The sequence below is a fragment of the Cyanistes caeruleus genome, chromosome 1 (genome assembly GCF_971803275.1).
Source record: "Cyanistes caeruleus chromosome 1, bCyaCae1.hap1.1, whole genome shotgun sequence".
Taxonomy (NCBI): domain Eukaryota; kingdom Metazoa; phylum Chordata; class Aves; order Passeriformes; family Paridae; genus Cyanistes; species Cyanistes caeruleus.
The window spans coordinates 37,257,966-37,280,033 of NC_141701.1; the positions used below are offsets into that span (position 1 = coordinate 37,257,966).

The following is a 22,068-nucleotide window of genomic DNA, read 5'->3' on the forward strand; positions in this document are numbered from 1 at the left end:
CCAAAATATTTGAGTGGTTGGAGAAAGCAATCTGCAGGACAGTCTAGGGCATATTTCAAGCAGACCTAACACCAGGAACTTTTCCACTTTCACTATTAAAAAAGATGAACTGAAATGACCACCCTCCTTTTCCCATCCCCCCTGTCCTCACCATGTAGTCTCACTGGTATTTGGAGATGGCGTATTTACACCAGCACTTGCATCTCTACTTAAACCATGTACTGGTCTCAATTGACACCTCCACATCAGCACAGAGATCTGTCATGGAAAGGAACTGGGAGAATAACCAACATAATATGGCTCAGAGTGTTTGAAGGAATATATGGAAACAAACGAAAAAATATTTTTCTAATGTTCAACAAAGCACCTCTCTTTAAATTTCTATCTATTCACATTTGTGCTTCAGCACTTTTGAGTACTAGCAAAAATTTCAGAACATTTAGGTCTTGTTACAAGTGAAGCTTAATTTTTTTTATTAGGAGTTAGCATTTTGGTAAATCTCACAGTATTTCAAATTTAGAAAGATTTTTTTTTTTTTCTGCTACCACTACAGCAGATCTTCTATAGATGCCAGATCAACTCCACAGACAATGATTCTCTTAAGGAATGAAACCATTAAGCAAAAACATGCAACTTGAATTCACTAAGTAGGGTTTCACAACCATCCCATAGATTTTTCTTTTCAAAAATTTGCATGCAGATCATTTTAGAAAAAGGTCTCTATATCCCAGTCAAGTTTGTTCACTAGAGTTTTCAACATTGCAGATGTCTCAAACTCTTAAGTGCAGTTCAGTTTCCAAGCCCCTTTCCCTGCTTATAATAAGGGAGAGAAAATTTAAGCATCTAATTTGCACAGTGAGCTTTACTCCAGTGCTACCATTAAAATTTGTGGGTTTTTTTTCTACCTCATCTAGTGGAAATTTCAGCTTAGCACAGTCAGTGTAGCACAGAACTCTCTTATCCTGGCTTTTGAGAAAATGCATGAAGAAAGAAGAAAAAAGCAGCAGGAATAGCTCCAAGAAACCAACATAATGCTTCATTATCTCTCATCTCCACAGTTTAAAGCACTCCTTAAACACACATATGCACATCCTTTCTCAGCTCCCACCCCTGCCATGTAGCTCATGCCCTGCTGGGTGCCACTGCTCTAGAGAAGTCTGGTTTTGACTGTGGACTCGCTTTGCTTCCCAAAAACTGATGCAGTTTGTATGGAAAGTATTATCCAGATGAGTGAAGAAAATCAGTCTTGAGATCACTTTCACATGCATAAGAATGAAAATACCTGATCTTTGTCAGATCCAATTTAGAGGCATTTAGAGTTCCTTTTTGGCAATAGAGGAAACAGCCTTAAAATTACAGCAAATTTAAAATTGTGGGAGGCAGTGCAGTAACATTTAAGGCAAGCAGACAGAATAGAAGGTGTGAGAAAGACACATTATGCAGAACTATGTGACCCGTAAACCCAAGCTACAGCTGTAACTTTCTGGAGAAGCTTTTTGGTAGGCAACTTTTAAGGACCAGATATAGGAAACCAGATGACAGCAAAGTATTCATGAAATGCTTCTCAAAATAACAGGTCTAGTAGCTCACTGACTACTGGCAACCAAAAGATTATGGGTCTAGCTTCAGAAAAGATAACAGCATTTATTTTTTTCCAATAGAAAGTTTCAACTTGGGAAAAGAAACTGAACAGAATTTGTTTTGGTTGCCAGCAAAACCTGGTCTATCGCTTTCCTTGAAACTAGTCCAATTTAAACAAACATCAATGTAACATCCCACATTTCTCATGCTAGCAAATCTTACTAGGAAGGCTTTCCACAAACACATGGTATTGATCAGTTATTATCAACTACAAAAAAATTCATATGCAGTCCTTAAGGATCATTTGTATTAAACCCATCTACTTCAGCAATCTAGCCATAAAATCTATCTCCATAAACAGTCGCAACACATTAGATGATTTTCACTGTAGGTTGTAATATTTCTGAGTATGTTTAAATTGCTCTCAAATTATGCTTTATCAAGCCATCATGCTGATTGTAAGATAAGTGAATATAATCAGAAAAGGTAAACACTAGCCTCTATTTCTTATGCTACCTCTTCTTAAAATCAGAGTCATTGTACGACAAAGATTTCATTACCACCCTGTTCTGACAGAAACCAATATTAATTATTATTTGAATTAACCTTTGAGCCATAGTTTTCATCAGTACTCAGTAAAGACACAGACAATTTCTAATTACATTCTACTCTCATTATAAGTCACTAGGCTGTAAAGCTGCATCTGACAAGACCGCTATACTTGGCCTTGAAACGCTTTGGACTTCACTATAAATCTTTCAGAAACATCCAAGAACTCATTGAATACAAGAGCTATCACACAGAATGCTTTTCCAACAATTTAGAAGCCGTTTTAAAGGGATAGCAAGTGTGATATGACTGAATTGCAATACTATTTCTGAAGCAAAATAAATTAGCAGTGTCTTTATCATTCCGCATCACTACATAATCTTTTACCAAAAGTTAGATACAATGGATTCACTCAGTCTATCAAGTGCAATTATTCAGTGATCATCAACTAACTCCTAATTATATTCAACAAATAGTATAAGAAAATTAAAAATTTATAAACTGAGAGAAATCTGATTCCAAAGCTTACAGCAAGTATCTACTACATAAACCATATTTATTACAGACCAGAGAGAAAGGTTTGATCTGCTAAAGAGTTATTAGTTCTCTAGCAGGAAATATGGATTTTAAGGGTCATAAATGAAGAATAACCTGTAATTAATATACAAAAATTAGTGCATGAGGGCAATTCTTCTTTTGTAAATTTTCAGCTTTACCTCACATAATCACTTTGCTGCAGTCAGTTATCTAGCCAGGAAAAAATGAAATATACACATGGATTTAGGGAAAGTGAATGCTATTCTGGAGAACAGGTTTCTACCCTCAACTATGCCAAATCTCTTGAACGAACAAATTAAACTTCTAACAGAGTGATTTCTGGCTCTGTAACCTGAGCCTCACTTTTGCAACTTCACAAAGCTCACATCTATGACTAACTCCAAATGTCCAATCTCTAAGCAAAAGACAGTTTTATTTGAAGGAATACCAGAGGCTGGGATCTATCAGGTTTCAAAACCAGAACTTGACTTAGCTGCTGACTCAAGACGTATTTCAAGATAACAGAAGCATATTTTAAGATATCATTTTTAACCTTCCACTGTTGAAAATACCTGTGTCTTAAAACAGAAGCTTCAGTACGTAATCAGTCTAATTCCAGTGAATGACATTTCTTGTTAAAGAAATCTTGACTTGGACTAAGTTTCACAACATGGATTACAGCAGATTTTGTTCATCTCAAAAAAACAAAAAAAAAAAACCAACCAAAAAAAAACCAAATACACCACTCAAAAACAAAAAAACCAGCAAAAACCCAACCAAGGATCTGTCCTTCACAGATCACTTTTATGGATGCTGTTAATTACACAGAAGAACCAAGGTTCTAATTCCACAAACATTTTAAAGAGAAATTACAAGACACAAGGGAACCTAATATGAAGCTTGCAGGTCTTAACATGGAAAATGCCAGTTGTGAATGTATTTAAACATAATGTGGATTCCACTAGGTAATGCACAGCAACTTTGTAATCTCACAGGGTCATGATGTTCCATGACTAGAAGAATAGCTAGATTCAATCAAATTTAACACAAGATAGCATATTGTAAGAGAATTCAGATCCCTTGACTTTTGGAAATGGCTAGAGATGATGGATGGGACTCCAATCCATAAAAATGCAGTGTTTGTAGCACCAGTGTCAACAGTGTTACCAATTCTAAACATGCCTCCATTAATCCTGTCCACATATTCTGAAACTATCCAGGCCCTTCACCTTAAGGCCCCAACTTGCTTACCCACTCAAATTTGCCATACTGGTTTGTTGCCTTTTCCTTGCAATTTCATGCTTTTAAGAAGTGACTCCAACATACAACTTTTCTGTGTTCCATTAGAGTCTACCTGAATATTCAGATAATAATTTTTCTTTTATGCCCAATACATTAAATGCCCAGATGATTCTTCTAGTTCTCTGTGAAAAACATTTAACTGGTTGTTTGACTGTTTCTTTTCTAGATAAACATGCATAAAAGGAGACCAGAGGAAAGAAAAATCATCATTCTTTACCATACAGAAATTGTGCTTACACAGAAACAGACAACTTAATTCCTACTTCTTATCCTTATCTCATTACTAAGAACATGTGGTCAAGTGATGGGCAAATGTCTGATTCAGGTCAATAATCATATGGAGAAGGTGGAAAGGAGGCATCAGAACTCTGGTGGGATTGTCCCTCTTTGAACATTTTAAAGTACTTTCCACATAAAATTTCCAAGAGTTTGCTACTGTAGTTAAACTTAAGGGCAGACCAGAAGGACAAATATATATCTGAGCCTCTGAAAAAGCAGGGAAAACTGACAACTTCCTGTCAGAGTTAGTTTTGATTTTATCCTACAACAAACCCTATGTTGTGTCTCTATTCTGCTAAGGCATAACTGTTTCACAAATCACAGAATCATAGAATAGTTTGAGTTGAAAGGGACCTTAAAGATCATTTACTTCCAGTCCTCTAAAATAAAGCATGTGATTTCATCTCATGCCACTCATCAACACAAACACCTTCTTGATTTAAGTTAAAACAATACTAACGAGATCATTAAATCATCAACACCAAACTTATTTGAAAAATGTATTTGGTGAACAGAAAGGTAGCATTTTAAAAGCCCCAAAAGATATTGCCTTATTGCTGGGAGTGGAGGGAATACAAGTGATATATGCCTTTGAGAAGCACCAAAGACATAGGGGCAAAAAACCTAAAATCCATAGCTTTGTTCATGCTACTAGATTAAGACATTCTTCCCCCTCCCAGTGCCACTTTCAAAACACTGTATGTGAGGAAGGATAGGGGACAAGGAGGTTAAGAGAGAAAACAACAGCATTACAGCACCTCATTTTACTTATCAGCTATTCATAGACCATGACAAAACTCCCAACTGTGCTCATGCCATTTTTTCACATCAAATTTGCTAGTGATATTTTTTAACAAGCCTATAAGTAATGCATTCTAATAAATCAGCCTATGAAAGCACCTATTCCATTTAAAACTCAGTGCTAAATGACTGATAGCTTGTGATCTTCCAATAGCAGAGATACATCCTACTATTGCACAACTACACAGCTTTTAAACAAATTCTAGATTTCCCCTCCATTCTTCGTGAAAGTTACTTAGGAGGAGAAATTCAAAATGCATTAGTTAGGGAAGAGACACAAAAATAAATGGCAAGAGCAGCCATTCACTAAACACCACTTAAGAGAATTTACCATGCCAGTATAGCCTGCTTTTAATTGTGTCTAGGCTAGATTGGTTTCAACTCTTGTTACTTCAAATTCTGTTACCAGTCTTTTCTTTGCAAGCAAAAACCACCTCTCCACCTTCTTCAAGGTGCTTTGCTTGTATTCGTTGAACTAAGAAACGATAACATCCTAAAATTCCTCTAAGTTTTTCCTTAAAACAAACCCTATATTTCTGCATAGTTCTTTTTCCTGTTACTCACAACAAATTTACCTGTACAGACATTGATTGCAATTTAACTTTTAAGCAGAAAACGAGACAACTAATGGTTTATTTTGTACATATGGCATGCTGTCTAGAAGCTGTAATAGGTTTCATGAGAAAGCTTAAATATTAACTTAGCAAAGCAGTATCATGACTCCTCAACAACTGAAATAGGCACAAGCCTTTCATGGCACCTGCATTCCTGTTAAAGAAAAAAAAAAATTGTAAGATCTCTCTTGAAATTCTGTTTATTTCTTCATCTTATGAATTCATACTTGGTACCCTTCAGAGCATCTTTTTTGAAAATGCAACTGCTGCTTTTGTATAAAACCAGTTTGCCTATTTTCATTACCATGAGTTCTTAAATATTTCATGCTTTTAATACAGCAAACATTTTTTTCCATTACTTTAGTATAAAATTCCTCAAATTTCAGTTGCTTGTGCTAAAAATACTGTGTGAGAGCATGTTACAAACAACTTTGAAAGACCAAGTAACTTTCGGGAAAACCTCTTCCCTAACACAAGTTATCAAATGAAACACAGAAGTAACAGTGATGCCCCATGACTTCAGATTTACAGACTTATGTCTTTCCAAGTCATTCTCAGCTAAGCAAAACAACATAATTATCAAAAATCCTGCAGTACAAAGTGGTTAGTATTTGTGCAAAAGTTCTTCTAAATATGGTGCTCACACATCTATTCACAAGGACATAAATAAACTCTTACTGTTCCACCACTGCTTCAAGCACCAAAGGTTTTTATACAGAGTGGTACTGTAGCATGTCACATACTATGATAAAACAGAGAGACCTCAGTACTAACAATTAAATAATATACTACAGTACAGTTTTTCACACAGAGAGCCAAGAAAAAGAAAAGTAGAAGTTATGGCTCCCATGATAACTGCAGCTTGATTGTAATACTGTTTTATACCGTATATTTGAACAAACACATCAATTTACAATTGATGGGGAATTATAACTGAAAGACACAGTCACATACTTTGTCTCACTCCTAAATAAATCAGTGGCATTCAAAATAAGTTTCCATCCCACTGTACAACTTGGTAAGGTGACCAGTTTGCTGGCAAGAAGAAATCACAGTATAAAAGCATTTAAACTGTATGTATCAAACTATTTATATGAAGTTACACTGAAGCACACAGGGCAACACTGCTACATTTTAACTAGAACAGGGACTATTTAAACATCCACGATATTTTATATTAACATTCAGATTTGTTCCTGTCATATTTGACTTAACTTTATCATGATTCATGGCTACTGCTAATGAAATCCATTAAATATATTTAAGCTTAGCATTCCTAAAACAGGAATAAACAACAAAAATGCATCGTTGGAGTGCTTACTTTCAAAGAGAAAAAAAGCATTAAAATGAGGAAGCTTGGTAAGAGAAACAAAATCAGGTGGTTAAACAAAACATTTACATACAACAGACAAAAAATACTATATTGAAAATGAGGAGACAGGAGGAAAAAAATGCATCACAGTTAAACCTCAAGCTGGGGAGGGAATCAGTAAGAACATTTCTCAAGAGGGGAACAAATTGGACCAGAGGAACTATCATGTAAAATTGCAAACAAAGATATGTTCCTAGAGAGGCAAAATAATAAAAGGTCCTTTCACAAATGCCAGGTATATGAAGCCTGCTAGAGAATCCACTGGACTAACACATAACCAAGATATGAAAGAATTATTCCAAGAAAATAAAAATTACCAATTTTCTGAATCTGCTGTCATTGTAAAAACTAAGGCAAGCTTTCATCTTTTCTGGCACATAAATCCTCCGAGGCAGTTTTGGTCAAACCAAAGGAAACAGCATCAAGTCACCAGTGCATTCACCAGGAGTTGGATGGCAATCACCAAGAGTTGTGAGGAACTGAAGGATAAAATAGCTTATCTGTCCACTATGCCACATAATATCTCAGGTTCCAACACTGCCTTGTTGCCAGTTGTGCATCAGTTTTGAAAGGTGGCCATACCTTTAGTCTGCCCAGAACTACCGACCAGCAAGTCTAATGTCCCAGTAGGGCAAGTAAGTTGAAAACAGAAGAAACACGGGCACATCCCGAAGTACAGACTACAGAATGACACTGATGCTTTCCCACAGCAAAGTCCTGTCTTACCAGTACAGGATATTTCACTGAAGCAATTGATAAGTGGCCAAAGTCTGAGCTAACTTGGATGGCCAAAACACATGCCAGCTGCTGAACAAAGGTCCTCCAGCAATGGTTCCTAAGGAAACTAAGCTACAACAACAAAGGAGGGAAGATCTTCACATGGATGAAAGTAACCAGTTCACACTAGGAAATGAACTCAACCCCTTTCCAGACCTGCACTGACAGCACGCACATAAAAGATCTAGAAACAGGTGAACCTTGAAGTGAGTTTGCTAATAGTATTAACAAGTTTGTTTTGCTAAAAATTAAAATCAACTATGCAGGAAGCAGCAGACCCTCATCACACCCACTGAAGGTGTAATAAACTGCAGATGAGATGCAGTGGAAGGAAATAGATAACAACACAAGAAAATACAGCCTGTTTTACATACATTTTACTGAGCCCTGACATGATTCGGGAGCTAGAATAAATAACCTAGGAAAACAAGATTTGTCAGAAGAGTAAACAAAACACTAAGCATGTTTAAGAAAAAAGAGATGAAAAAAACCCCACAGAATTGTACAAGAAATGGTATATACAAATCTATGAGGTGCTTATACCTTGCTGCAGAGACTGTGTTTGCTCTTCTCAGCTCCACTTCAAAATTAAAATTACTGATGGACCAGAGAGGGGTGACAGGCATTTGAATACTCTTCAGAATCACCAGCCTCCAGAAAGGGCAACCAGAGAGAGAATAAAAAAGTTTACAAAATCAAGAGCAACATGGAGCAGGTACGCAGTGAACCATTGTTCTCCTTCTCTCTTAACAAGGAAACTAGAGAACATCAAACAAAACTAGCAGCTGGTAGGTTCAAAATAAAACAAATAGAAGGAAGCAGCTCTTCATACAATGTGTACTTAAGCTGCAGAACTCATTGCCACAGTCCCAATGGAAGCCAAGAGTTTACACAGACCAAGAGAAGACTAGATGAATTCATGCAAGAGAAATTCATTAAGCATTACCTATCACTTTTTCCTAGACAATTCTGAGCAGCAGAGCTGTGGAGGCTAAGGGGCTTGCTCTGTTTCTGGATAGCCTCCACCTTGGTCGCTATGAAATAGGATTCAGACCTCTGGTACTAAAAAAGAAAGATGATATTCGCAACATGTTTTTAATAGGTGTTGACAACTATGCTACTTCAATAATACACCATTTCCAGTATAACATTTCACCCTCCTTTCATGAAGATACTGTATTTCAGTCCATGTTACCAGTACTTCAAGAATGTAAGTGAGATTACAGCACTTTAGAGGATCACAACATGAGAGGGACAAGGACACCCAAAACTGTATCAGACTCTGCTGACATTCTACCAATCCTGTATAAAAGATTATCCCTATTCCAACAACAGAAAATTCAGAGAGAGGTTATGATCTGGTTGTAACCCCTTAAAGGAGTAAAAAAAGAAACAGAAACACTGATAATACTAAATGCTATAGCACACAGTACATCTCTAGATGTAGTACCTACAGTGGGTTTTAAGTTCATTTTTTTAACAACTCAAAGAAGTGTGGTTTTAATAACTCAAACTGAAGTTGTGCTATACACTGAAATTTTAGGAATACTGAACTTTTATTAAAACAATCTTTTTATATTTGAAGGAAATAGACTTAAAAACAGCACTGAGTGGTGAAAAAAATAAACTTTTCATTCTTTTCCTGATTTAAACAGCAGCTGTAAAAGATAATATCAGCTCAAAGCACTGGCCTGAAGCTTTACAACTGTTATAAAAAGGTACTTAAAATAACTACAACATATTTAGGTTAAGCACTTAAAGGAATTACTTGAAGACTGAATTCAATCCTTGGTTCCAATCCACAAGTCATTGTGCAACATCTTAGCTGCTGAAAACAAACCCTCTCTATTACCTATAAAGTGGGGAGGGACCATGCCCATCTCCTGAACTGGGGGAACAGAATTTTCCCTCTGCAAATACAGAAGGCACGGCAATTGCTTTTGGAAGCAATGGAAGAACTCAGTCTCTGCAACTTCCAGCCTGCTCCTGCTTTCTCCAATCCATGGAAGGTTCTGCTGCCATTCTGTGCTGAGCACAGCCCAGGCTTGAAGGCAGCAGCATATTTCCAATGTAGACCTTCTGCTAGACCTCTGTCAGAGACAAAGCAGAAGCCAGTGGTTTATTTTCAAGGACTCTAAATATCAAAGTTTTCATGTGTACAGTAAAACTCACCATAACCCCCAGATCACACAAACAGAAAATCTGTTTGGCTTCAGTTTAGTTTAGTCAGGTTAAATACGTGACTAAACTAAACTAAATTCCATACTTGATATGGAAGAAAAACCTGACAGAAAATGTCAGTCAAAATGGCTACTAGCACGGAGTAGAGAGTACACTCTGAACTCTTCCTACTGCTAAGCCAAAGTTCAACATATTATGGCAGACTATTTGGCAGTTTGTTCAACAAACTGTATAGGACAAGGAGGAAGCTTATGGTCCCTAAACTCAATACACAAAATACAGTTGTTTAGAATTTACTCCTAAAAAAAAAATATTTAAAGGAGGAAAACAAATTCTAAAAATAGCACGCTGTTCAGACACAGACTCCAAACATTTAAGACAGATTTTTTAAAATTTTTTTGAAGTGCTGAATGTCAGACCATCCTTTTAAGGATGGTATTTATCTACTTCACAAGAGCAGCAGCAAGACAGAATTAACAATTGGTAAAGAACCAAGATCCTCTACCGTGTGCTGCTTGGTAATCAGCAACTATTACACATCCCAGTATGGCAGATACAAACCACATCACTATGAACCTGTCACACCAATTTGGAGTAGCACCTCTGGTCCTGGCTTCCAACCACCTGCTCAGGTCACTAGCCTTGAAAAGAAGAAAAACCATCCAAGCACTCAGAAATTCATGAACTAAACAGATATTTTGCCTTCTAACACTTCCATGTGCAATTAAGACAAGGACCATCACTCACTGGAACTGAATGCACTTTTTCTTATAGTACAGCAGAGCCATATGCACAAAATTTCTCCTGCTCTTTCAGAGCAAGCCTTGTCTGTATACCAGCAACAGTAAGCATCCCTCACTGCTCCTACACCTTGGTTTGGTTTTTTTTGAGGCAGTGCTTAAGTTCCTTTTAAGCCCTTCCTGTAGCAATGCCTACCACACCAGACACCTCCAAATGTAATCCACTGGAATAAGCAGCCTTTAAATTAAGGTGTTGTAAGGTCATATAGCAACAAGATGATCGGATTAAAGAGGAAGTGGAGTTAAGTTAATACTGAGTCACTATTTTAAGTTCTGTGTTCAAGACAACAGCATGATAGCCTTTCAAGTACAAACCAGTCTTCAAGCAGGATGGCTGAAGAACTTTCCTATTTAAAAAAAAAAAGTTTTATTTCTTGTCTAAATCTGAACATGAAATGAAGGACAACAACTCATCAGACAGACAAGATCTGGTCCCAGAGACAGATGTTTTACAGCTGTCCTTTGGGCTTCCTAAAGCCCATTAGAGCTAGCACATACAATTCCTAATGTAAACAAGCTGCTTTTAGTACAATATTCACTCTGAACACACACAATGCTAGTCAGGGCCACCACTGCTCACACTTTGCACCAAGTGCAGCTTATAATGCCCATAAGACAGAATTTGTAAATCCCCTCTCCTGCACATCCTGCCATCCCCTGTAGATCCTGAAAAGGAATTTTTTAGATGTAAAACCCAAGGAAAGGAATCTAGAAGGTGCACTACGTGAAGGTTTGGGTTTTTTGTAACTATGGCAAGAATATACCTTCTATTAAGACACATACAATTACCCAAATCTTGAGAAAAACAAGAAGGAAAGCATGAGCTTCCACTCTTCCACCTGTCAAGAAGTCCCTTTCTGCCACACTGCAGGCAATATACACAAATAATCTGACAAAAAAGCCAGGGCTTTTCAGATAGCAAGCATCTTCTAATGCCGCGTTGCTGCTATGCTGAGAGAGTTACCTCAAGCTGACAGGTGGATTGAGCAGACGCTGCAGCCAGAATCCTGGACTTTTTGTAAGGTGTTCATTCCTCTGCTAAGCTACAGTGTAAATTGCCCATTTCTCTCTCTGGAGAGCAGCAAGAGCACAGTATTACAGAAGTGACTAAGCAGCATGTTATTTGACTTGCAATGTACTTTTTTTCACTGATTTTAACAAGTAGGATTGCATTCATTTCACTATCAGAAAGCTTAAGACTATGATAGGAAGTAACAGCCTCAGCCACCTACTAGGACCAAGCACTCATACCATCTCAAACCAGCAGGAAAATGTAAATAGTTGGGAATACTCTGAATAATGGAATCCACTGAATTACTGACTGATGAAACTTGATGACACTGAAACAACACTGACTTGATAAAATTTGAGACAAATTGACTCAAAGCTGATGAACCTAATGCAGGATTTCAAGCTTGCAAAAAAAAACCCCAAAATAATAAAAAACCCACCCCACAACAAATCACCAACCCAAAACCAACAACAACCCCCTCCCTCCCTTTCTTGCAAATAAATTGTTTCAAAGATTGAATACTTCCCATCTGAAAGAGCGAACAAGTTATTTACACATTGGTAAAACTTTTAGGCTTTTGTATTTGTATTTGAAGAGGAAAACTGATTTCTGGGCAGATTATTAATTCTAACAAATTGTTATAACTGTTGCTATAACATACAATCCATAGCATCAATGGAATAAACAAATTTTAATATCCATTTTAACTCAAGCCAGCACATTTTTCTTTTCCTGTCCTTTGCTTCACAGATGATTACTCTATTTCTCTTTCTCCCATGAAGGTTCCCAGGCAACTGATCCAATCCACTTGCTCACTGCCACCAAAATGAAAAGATGAAAAGGGCTTGCTGCTCTCCAAGCCAGCGGCCCCCCTCGTCCTTAGTACCAGCTCTGGTGTTCATCAGATCCTTTTATGAGCCAGTTTGATTCATTACAACAGCAAAATGCTCTCCATTTTACAGAGTTATTTTTCTGCCATTTTGGTGAACTAAAGTGGCTCACAGAAGGACCTGACAAGCACTGCTGCCGAAAAAAAGTAACAGAGCCATGTGGTTGTGAGGAAGGGTGCAAGGGGACAAAGGCAGAAAGGAAACTTCCCCTTTCAGAACAATGTCTGGTTAAATTAGCTCACTGCATTTCTCAAACCATACCCTGACTTACAAATGATTAGATGGGCCACAAGACAACATTCAACAGCTTCCAGCTATCTTCAGAGCTACATACAAAACACCATACAAAAAAAAAAAAAAAAATTTATATATATATATATATAAAGTTCTCTTACACAGATGTGAGTATAATACTCTATCAGAAGGAAAAAAGTTCTTACAAATATAATATCAAGATAAGGATACCCTCAATGAGGAGAGTAAAGAAAGCTTGGGAGATTTCACTCTAGTTTGGGAGGGGGCTTGTTTTTTAATTTAAAAAATGAACAAACAAAAAAACCAAAACTAAACAAAAAAACAAAAATCCAAACAACCCTGGAAACAACCACCAACCTCAGTAAGCATTATGATGGACAAACAAGTATTTTGGATAAGTAGAAAAGAGCAAGAACTTTTGTCACCGGTATCCAAAATAAACCTACCACAGGGCAGCTCTTGTGTGCCTAAGAGAAATTCTTTGAGGGAAGGAGGCAGTCAGGCCAACAAGGTGCATGCAGGTGCTACAACTGCCTAGTCCCCAGGTTTTCTGCCCAGTGATTCCTGTCCATGGATCAATCTGCCTCCTTGTGTGATGGACTGCCTGCTGCGGATGTACTGTTTCACTCCAGCAGAGAGAAGTCAAGGTGTATCAAATGTATCACTCCCACAGCCACATTGAATCGATCTCGCTCTTCAAAGTTCACTGCCTACCTGGAGGCTCCTCGACACAGAAACAGCTGCTTTCAGTCTACACTGAAGAGAAAAAGCATCCTAGCCCAAAACACTGCCATTGTCACACCTTGTCAAATTAGAGAAGGGGTTTTCAGCCTTTCTGACCCTACCAGCTTCTCACCAAAATTCTTAATGTAGGGCAGCCATAGAACATGCCACCAAACTCCAAGTGGCACACAGGCACATCTTCCTTTGTAGGAAGATGACAGCAGATCCCAGAAACCCCACCAGGTGATAAGTTTGGGCACACAGCCCACATCTCAGCTGACACTAATATCCACCTCTAAGAACCCCTCCTAGTCCAGTTCCATGGACAGCCCAAATCTGCATTGCCCAACCAGCCCCACACTGCACAGTCCAGTTGTGCCACTGGTCATGCGACAATCTCAGGGAAGTCACAAGCCAAAGGCTGTCCATCCAGAGAGGCAGGCAGAAAGATAAGTGTCCTGGTTTCTTTTGAGGAGACAGGGAAAGGTGAAGAAGAGAAAGAGATCAAGGAGATTAATCTTTTAAACCACAATGTTAGGGAAATTTCTTATGAGAAGAGCTATGGAAGCAATTGTTGTCATCTGCCATCTTTTCTGTAGCCAAGGTTTTATTTTTTAACCTCACAAAATTAAGTCAGCATGGTTTGGGCAGGAGGTAGCGGGGGAGTGTGAGGCCTTAACTTACCTCCCTGAGAACTCACAATTCAAGAATTCAGTCACCTTAACCACAGCATTTCTGTAATTCTAGCCATGCTAAGTGAAAAGCCATACAAACACCCTCTTTCCATTTTTCTTTTTTTTTTTTTTTCTTTATTTTTTTTTATATAGTTTCAGTACAACATCTATTATGCTCAGCTTCTAAGACTACTATGTACTACAAAGATTCTCGGACCCAAGCTGTAAGACATGTTTCTGTTCCAGCTCTGCCTTTAACAAGCAGATTCTTCCAATAGCTGTGCCATTGCTACGAAAGAACCCCTTCCTTCAGCATGGCTGCCACCAGGTTCAAATCCTGTTTGAACTAAATAAGTATGTTCACTAAGAGTCACTTCTGTGACAGAAGACTGCATGGGCTGGGAAATACTGCAGAACTGTAGTAAGGAGAAATGCAGGTGAAACAGGCAAATTTTTTTCAGTAACCTCTGTAAAGGTTACAACAGAATTAAAGAAAGACATTTCATTAACTTCTGTAAAAAAATAAAGAACAAAAAATGAAAATGACAATGTGCCTTTGTAGAGATCAATACAGAAGTAAGGGGGAAGTGAAACTGAAGCCTGCTTATTCACTTCCCCCAGTGAAAGAATGATGATTAAAGTAAAGATGAGTGAGGCTGTACCCCACTTATTGAGCCGAGTGAATGCAAAGCACAGCAGACACCTCACAATGGTACTGATAAATAAACTGAATTACTTAGCAGCTCTCTCCCAGACTAACATCCTGAGGCAGTCCAGAAACCCCTATTTAACTCACTTTCTGAATGATTCCTTCCTAAATCAAGAGAGATGTTAAATTGCTCACTATAAACTCTCAGTTTAATTCTCTGCGGTTAAAACAACTCAAGGCAAGAATTATACTCTTAGTGAGAGTCCCCCTCATCAGAGTTTAAAGGAATCTCTGAACTCACATAGGCACTGGCTGATACGTCAGAGGGCCTTCCTTTAAGCCATCCTGACACAACTACACCACCCTGTGAAGCTGCCTGGTCTTTCCAGGAACTAGCAACATAGCCCCAGTACATCTCAAACCAAGAACTGGAGATGAGCTGCCTGCTTTTTGCCTTGCAATAAACCACCAAATCCAGCAAGCAGCTACTTCAGTCCAGAAGCAACACAAACCAGAGCACATTCTCAAAAATTCTAGATATATATCAGACAGTTGAGACAAAAAAATGAAATCATAATCTTAGATCTCATTTCAAAATATAACTGCAGTTATGGTTGTTTCAGTTTTTCTTACTCCACATGAGAAAACAATAAGCATTAAAATATAGAATTTCAAGCAGCAGGATACTTGGGATGCCTGATTCCTGGACTTCAGATAGGCTCTTCTGTCCAGGAACAGGTAAAGTTTTGCAAGCATTTGTTACACCCTGAACTAAGATGCATCCTTGAAATCCACCAGTCTCTCAACTTCATGTACTTTTATCTCAGCCTTATCAGAATGATTTTTGAACTTCTGTTAGCCTCATCATTACTCTCCTTCCGTCAATCCTCCTTCTATTGAGCATTACAAACCACGTCAGTTGTATTGCCTTTCTGGCTGTTAATCTTCAACTTGGAGAAATACTAAACTGCCATTCTCTACAGTACAGACTGACATGCACTTCCCTGCAAGACATTTTACCAAGTAGCATTTCAGCTTTGGATTTCAATCTCAACAGCTACATTGATGGATCCTCTTTGAAGCAAAGAATATTTTCTCATAACTTGTCATCAACTCAGACTTCTCACTTACTAGCTCATCCAAGTTAATACCAAAGGCTTGAACCGAGTTTCTCAGTTTTTACTATGTAAGAGCTTGTTTCACATTTCTCCCAGTACAGCACCACCTACCTCAATGCTTTCTATGAAGACTTTTCCCGTGTTTTGTTCTGTTATTGGTGTCTAAACTTCCAAAATTCCAGCTTTCAGCTCAGCTTTAGTGTTCACCTGAATTCTCTCCTGGAGAATGACCAGTATTCCTTTGCACATAGTGACTACCCACTTAACAAATCCTGTTTACCCTGTAAATAAATCCATAGGCTTCCTATTTTAAGATCGAGGACAAAAGTGCCTTTATTAAAGTCTTCCTTGGCCTTGCTCCATATTCTGATCTGCTTTACCACTGATCACATAGTTCCTGGTCTCCAAAGCTCCCCTCTTTCTTTCAGAAATATTACAATTCCCTCAAGAGCTCCTCCCCACACTCCAAATTTCTCTTCTTGGCAAGGGGTAGCCCACAATGGCTATGTCCATTTCAAAATTGTCATGGGACTAGACCGTCCCCACTCACAACTACTCAGCGCACGGAGCAAGAGAGAGCAGTACAGCTCTATCTATCCAATATTAAAAGATGGGGGGAATGTCACTTTCATGAAAACAAAACTTGAAACAAGAGGATTTTCCTCTTCAAAGGTCATGGAGAACCTTTGGGAAGCTGCCAGCACACTGCAGCAGCCCCATGCTCTGGCTGTCTGCTGCTGGCCATCCCCGTGCCATGACAGCATCCAGGGACTACCATGAGACTTCATCAAGCTTTGGTGCAGCCAGCCAGCCCTCCCCACACCAGCTTAGGCATCCTCCATGGTTTGGGTAGAAAGAAGCATTATTACAAGTTGAAACGTATGTTTACTTTGCCACATATCCTAATTATCCAGGGCTGGCAAAAAAACACAACTCCACTGAGCAAACAGAAAGCAGTATGAATTGGAAAAAAGATTAAAAACCCAACAGAAAAGGCACAACCTGAAGAGGAACAAAATCTATGGGAAGGCTGGGGGGAGGGGAGTAGAATGGGCAGGAAGGAGAAATAAAAAGTTTTGTTTTCAGAGGAGGACTGTCTCTGCTGCACAGAAGGAATCAAACTTTGTACATCTGATGTACACCTCCACAAAATGTTTTAAGTGACACTTACTTTGTAGATAGAGATTAAAATAAACTATGGGAAGGTCAATTTCTTTCAAAATCATCAAGAATTTTTTAAAGCTAGCTACCTGTTGAAGTTCTAGCAGTAAGCAGAAAACCCAGCTGAACAGCTTAAAAAGTGGCTCAAGGACATTAAAACAAAGTACTTCCAAAATGATCCAGCACTGGATTTGTCACATGCCAGCTACTCCCAGGCAGGTAAATTGCTGTATTGCTCTCCCCCAACACAAGCTCATATTTAAATGAAACCTGAACAGAATAACCTCTAGGATCAGGAAATATATGTGAAATTTTTTTCATATATGTGAAATTTTATTTTCCCCTCAGAATCATTAGGAAGAGGGCAGACATTTTGGCTGCAATGACTTTTTCCAGACAATTGATTCCCAAAGTTATTTATTCCCCACCATTCCCCTCAAGGCCCTCTCGTCACAGCAATTGTCAGAGGAAGGTTGGACTCAGCTCCCATGAAAGCCAGGCAAAACCACACCCAAAATAGCTATATAGGTCACTACAGAGCAAAGCCAGCCCTACATCATGCCAGCAAGGGCTTCTGGTTAGTCCCCATATGCCAATAAGATTTCAAAGTCATGCATTACAATGTTCTACTAAAACAGTAGCTTATATGGAAACTGCAATCTTTTATTGAATTCCAACTTTTAAAAGAAAATGCTTCAATTAAGTTGTATCCCTCCTTTCATGTTTTTTCCCCCACTTTTTTAAGGAGAATGCATTTAGCATAAAGGCAGCAAAACAACCAGAGTGTTTAGAAACCACTGCGGAGCAGCATTCAGAGAAGAACCCAAGTGGCACCACAAAAATCCTTGGTTTTGGCTTGGCTTCTTCTAGGTGCATGTTTACATCTCAGAAAAGTCACAATGTTGGAAGCTAAGAACTAATCAGCTTTTATATACTTAAGAATACCCGTAAGAGCTTTGTTGTCATATTTGGGCTCTTGGAATGTGTCCTTTAGGTCATAACCTCCTTTTTATTTTTTGCATCATGCCTTCCAACTTCATTTTCCAAGAAAGGCTTTCAGTGCACAACAACTATGTGGTATTTCCATGACCACTGATCTTGGGTAAGATGTGAATCACAAAGTTAGTCAGATTGTGCAGGTGGAAAGAAATCAGAAAGAAAACTTCCATCAGGTTTAAGTATCTCATCAGAACCCTAATAAAAACATGGGATGTTTCTGCATATTGTACCTCACTCCTTCCTCTGAAGGAGTTTTAAAAATTACACCATAGTTAGAGTTTCCCTTTGCCTTTTCATCACTGCTACAATATAAACAGTATTTAAGACTTTCTTCCTTTAAAATCCAGAAGTTTGTATTTGTTAATAAGCTATTCCTGAAAATATAAATGATGGGAAATGATGGAGTTAATGTCTGTCTTAATGATGAAGCTAAATTGATAACTAAAGGGTGAAGCTAAATTAATACAGTAACTTTTCTGTTGGAAAAGTGAAGGCTAAAGCCTCACCTACACACAAAAGACTCATTTATCAGAAAGACAGTTTAATTATTTACTAAAATTTGCAGTTTTCTCTTGTATACAGGGAACATTAAAGTAACATAAAAGTATCACCTGTGTTACTTATGGGCATCAGTTAACCAGCTCATAAATCTGAGCATTTAGTGATTTGTTCACGGTGGACAAACATGTAAGGTTTTGGAAGTGAGGATTTAAGGGAACTGGGGGAAGGAAGACCTTCAGACACACACACCACTTGTCACGCAGCTGCCTGTACCCTTGCTAGCCACACACATTTCTTTGAATAACACCAGATTCACAAGAGTAAATACTAAGCAGCACATCCTAAAGGCTTTCCATCTGAAAATTAATGTAAAAATGTGTGGGAAATAAGGGATAGAAGTAAGGCACAGGATTCAAGGAGACACCTGCATTTATTTCCACCCTCTTTCTTTCTGGTTACTGTTGTCCACCTCCTCCCACCTTAGCAACCTCTACCTATCACACCATATCACACAAACAAGTCCAAACCCCAAAGAACCAGCTGCTATAGAATGCCTTGGATACGGCAAAACACAGCCTCACTGCCACACTTCAGCAGCTCTGGGAAAACCTGAGAAACCCCTATTACTCAGTCCTTTCCAGCTTTACAGAAAATCATGTCCAGGTTGTCTTTGTTTAGGTTTCGTTGTATCCCCATGCTGCAGGCTCTCCTGCCCACAGAGCCGCTGTCCGTGGGGCACAGACCTGGCACGGAGCCTCTCTGTGTGCCGGGGCAGGACAGACCTGCTGACCACGACACCCACCCACCCACAGCAAGCCCAGACTGAGCAGCACATCCTTCTTCAGTACACTGCCTGTAGCTTCACCATCGGCCTGGCCCACCTGGACTCACAAACAACTCGTTTCACGTCTTATAAAAGTCCTAACATTATTTGAGTGTTAACGGGAAATACTGCAAACATCCATCAGAAACTTTTCAGTTCAAAACAGCAAATAGCTGACATGGAAAAAAAATACATTCAGGTTAACTGACCCCTCTACACGGACAGGGAAACCTGTACATTGCTCCTTTGACACAACTCCTCAGGTTTCTGCATCAACCAAATGCAAAAGGAACTGGTCACAACTGAAATCTCCCATCACTGAACAGAGTTTTGATTGCAACAGAGTGCTCCACTAAACCTCATTTTTACTGACATTGTTACAATGCAACAACCTTAGAAAATTTTATTTTCCTAAAACGACTGTGTGATCCTTGCCTGTGAACAACACTTACTCTCATTACTGAAGAGGCAATAAAATAATTTTGGGTTACAAATATGAGGCTTTTTCCCCTGTTTAAATAACTTAACCAGGATTTACAAGCATTAACAGAAATGTCATCACATTGCTAAATATTTAGTACAATATTTGGTCAAATATGATTATCCAATTAGTATCAGTGAATCAGTAATTCAGTTACACTTGTAATCACAAGCATTTAATACTCTTCTAAGAGCCTGTGCAATGGCTTTAATAATGATCTGTATAAATTTCTTACTAAAAACAGCCCAAAAGAGACTGAAAATAAGCAGTTCAGGCTAGCAGAAAGAGACAGGACAAGTCGTGTTAGTCTGTGGCATTCACCAATACTTTAGTAGAGGAAATTTTGTTTCATAAAACTGTTTCAAACTTCACATTATGTCTAAGACCAAAAATAATTACTTTTTCCAAGCAGCTGTGATTTTAACCTAGAGGAAAATAGTACACTATCAAAAGGATCTCTGCAAAACCCTGAGCACGTTTACAACACCAAACAAGAAGAAACAAGCAATACTCCCCACTTTTAGTAGCTGGAGATAGGAAAATACACAGAATGTAATTGTTCTGATCACCTGTTACAAACCTCAGAGAGAAATGGTTTATTTTTCCCCCAGATCTTATTTTAGAAGTGATTACTAGAATTTTTCTGCTGCTGTTGTAAAGGCAGACCTCTTCAAATGAGCTCTCTCTATCACCTCACCATTAAGTTTGTAAGTAACCCGGACCCATCTAAATCATGGTCTATGCTGAGCAATGTGATTTCTTTTATTATTATTTTTATTTTGTTAATAAGAAAAAAAAAAAAAGTGTTGGAAACTTTCACAGTGGAAACGAGAGAGCTTGGAAGTTCCTCTCTTAGCAGCACCCAGCAGTGGAGAGGAAAGTGTTCTGTATACGTGCCCCAAGCATCCAGCTACATTTAGCTTTCAGCCTTTTTATTATCATTGTCAATGAATGGGCCCCAGTCAAATTAAAGCTGCCATTTTAGGTTAAAGACTGGAGAGCCTCTGTTGTGCAACAGCGAGACAAAAACACTCCAAGCGACAGATGCAGCACTCTCATTGGAAAATGATGGATTTCAACTTTTATAAAAAAAAAAAAAAATAATAATAATTACGGATCATGCTTTTTAATATGAATTATATATTGATACTCACACATTACCGCAAACTAACGGGATTTATAATTGGGAAAAATCAGCTACCCATGCTGCTAAGGTCATAGTCATTAAGATTTTTTTGCCGTCGTTAGAATGGATGATCTGTGAGGAAATGAACAGAAACATTTTTTGTTCAACTTGCTTGTTTGTACCTCCGCTAGTCCCGTATAACACGAGAAAAGAAAAAAAGGAAAAGGGGGGGTAGGGGGAAAAACGGCTAACACATTCTCCCGAAAGCCATCTTCCAGGATAAACACTGCCCGCGATCTGCTTTGATGAGAGTAAAAATCGAGACGAACATCGACACAGAAACAAACTTATCGCACCGAGGTTATTCTGATATTCCCCAAGCCAAACATCCGCGGAAGCCCAAGTGGCAGGGGAAATTTAAAAAAAAAAAAAAAAAAAATTTTTTTTTTTTTTTTTTTTTTTAAAAAAGGCTGTTATCAAATGGAAAAAAAATCGCTCTTTTATGTACTGGGGAGGCACGCTCGGCCCCTTCCCAAACGAAAACAAAGGCAGAAAGTGGATAAGTGTCGGAGAGTTGCGCGGCGCCGCGCGGCCCCGCAGCGGACAGGGAGCTCCCGGGCATCCATCGCTACTTTCCTTTTGTCCATTGTCTGTTTAAAAAACAACTACTTTAAACCCGGGCGTGAGCGGGCTGTCGGGGGGAGCCGGGGAAACCGGCTCCATTTCCAGCCCGTGCCCCACGGCCACCCCCTTCCCCAGCACCCCGACCCGCCCCCCCCGGACACCCACCCGCGAGGACCGGCCCGGCAGCGCGGGGCGCGCCCGGAGGGGCTCCCCCGGCGTGGGAGCGCGTCCCCTGATTT

General features: G+C 38.8%; 1 protein-coding gene and 1 long non-coding RNA gene across 7 annotated transcripts in view; one reads left to right on the forward strand and one right to left on the reverse strand.

Moving 5' to 3' along the window:
* LOC111924699 (uncharacterized) overlaps positions 1–20,092 on the forward strand; it is a 31,129-nt gene extending 11,037 nt beyond the window's left edge. For both annotated transcript variants that reach the window (XR_002861807.2, XR_002861808.2), the window contains exon 4: positions 19,479–20,092. This is a non-coding gene — a long non-coding RNA (uncharacterized LOC111924699). The remainder of the gene's footprint in view (positions 1–19,478) is intronic.
* The window catches only part of CHD7 (chromodomain helicase DNA binding protein 7), a 131,151-nt gene that overhangs the window by 107,227 nt on the left and 1,856 nt on the right, over positions 1–22,068 (reverse strand). For 4 of the 5 annotated variants that reach the window (XM_086887132.1, XM_086887141.1, XM_086887136.1 and 1 more), the window contains exon 2: positions 21,234–21,337. The exons of the other annotated variant lie outside the window; for it this stretch is intronic. The gene's annotated coding sequence lies outside the window, so the exon portion shown is untranslated. The remainder of the gene's footprint in view (positions 1–21,233; positions 21,338–22,068) is intronic. 5 annotated transcript variants of the gene reach the window in all.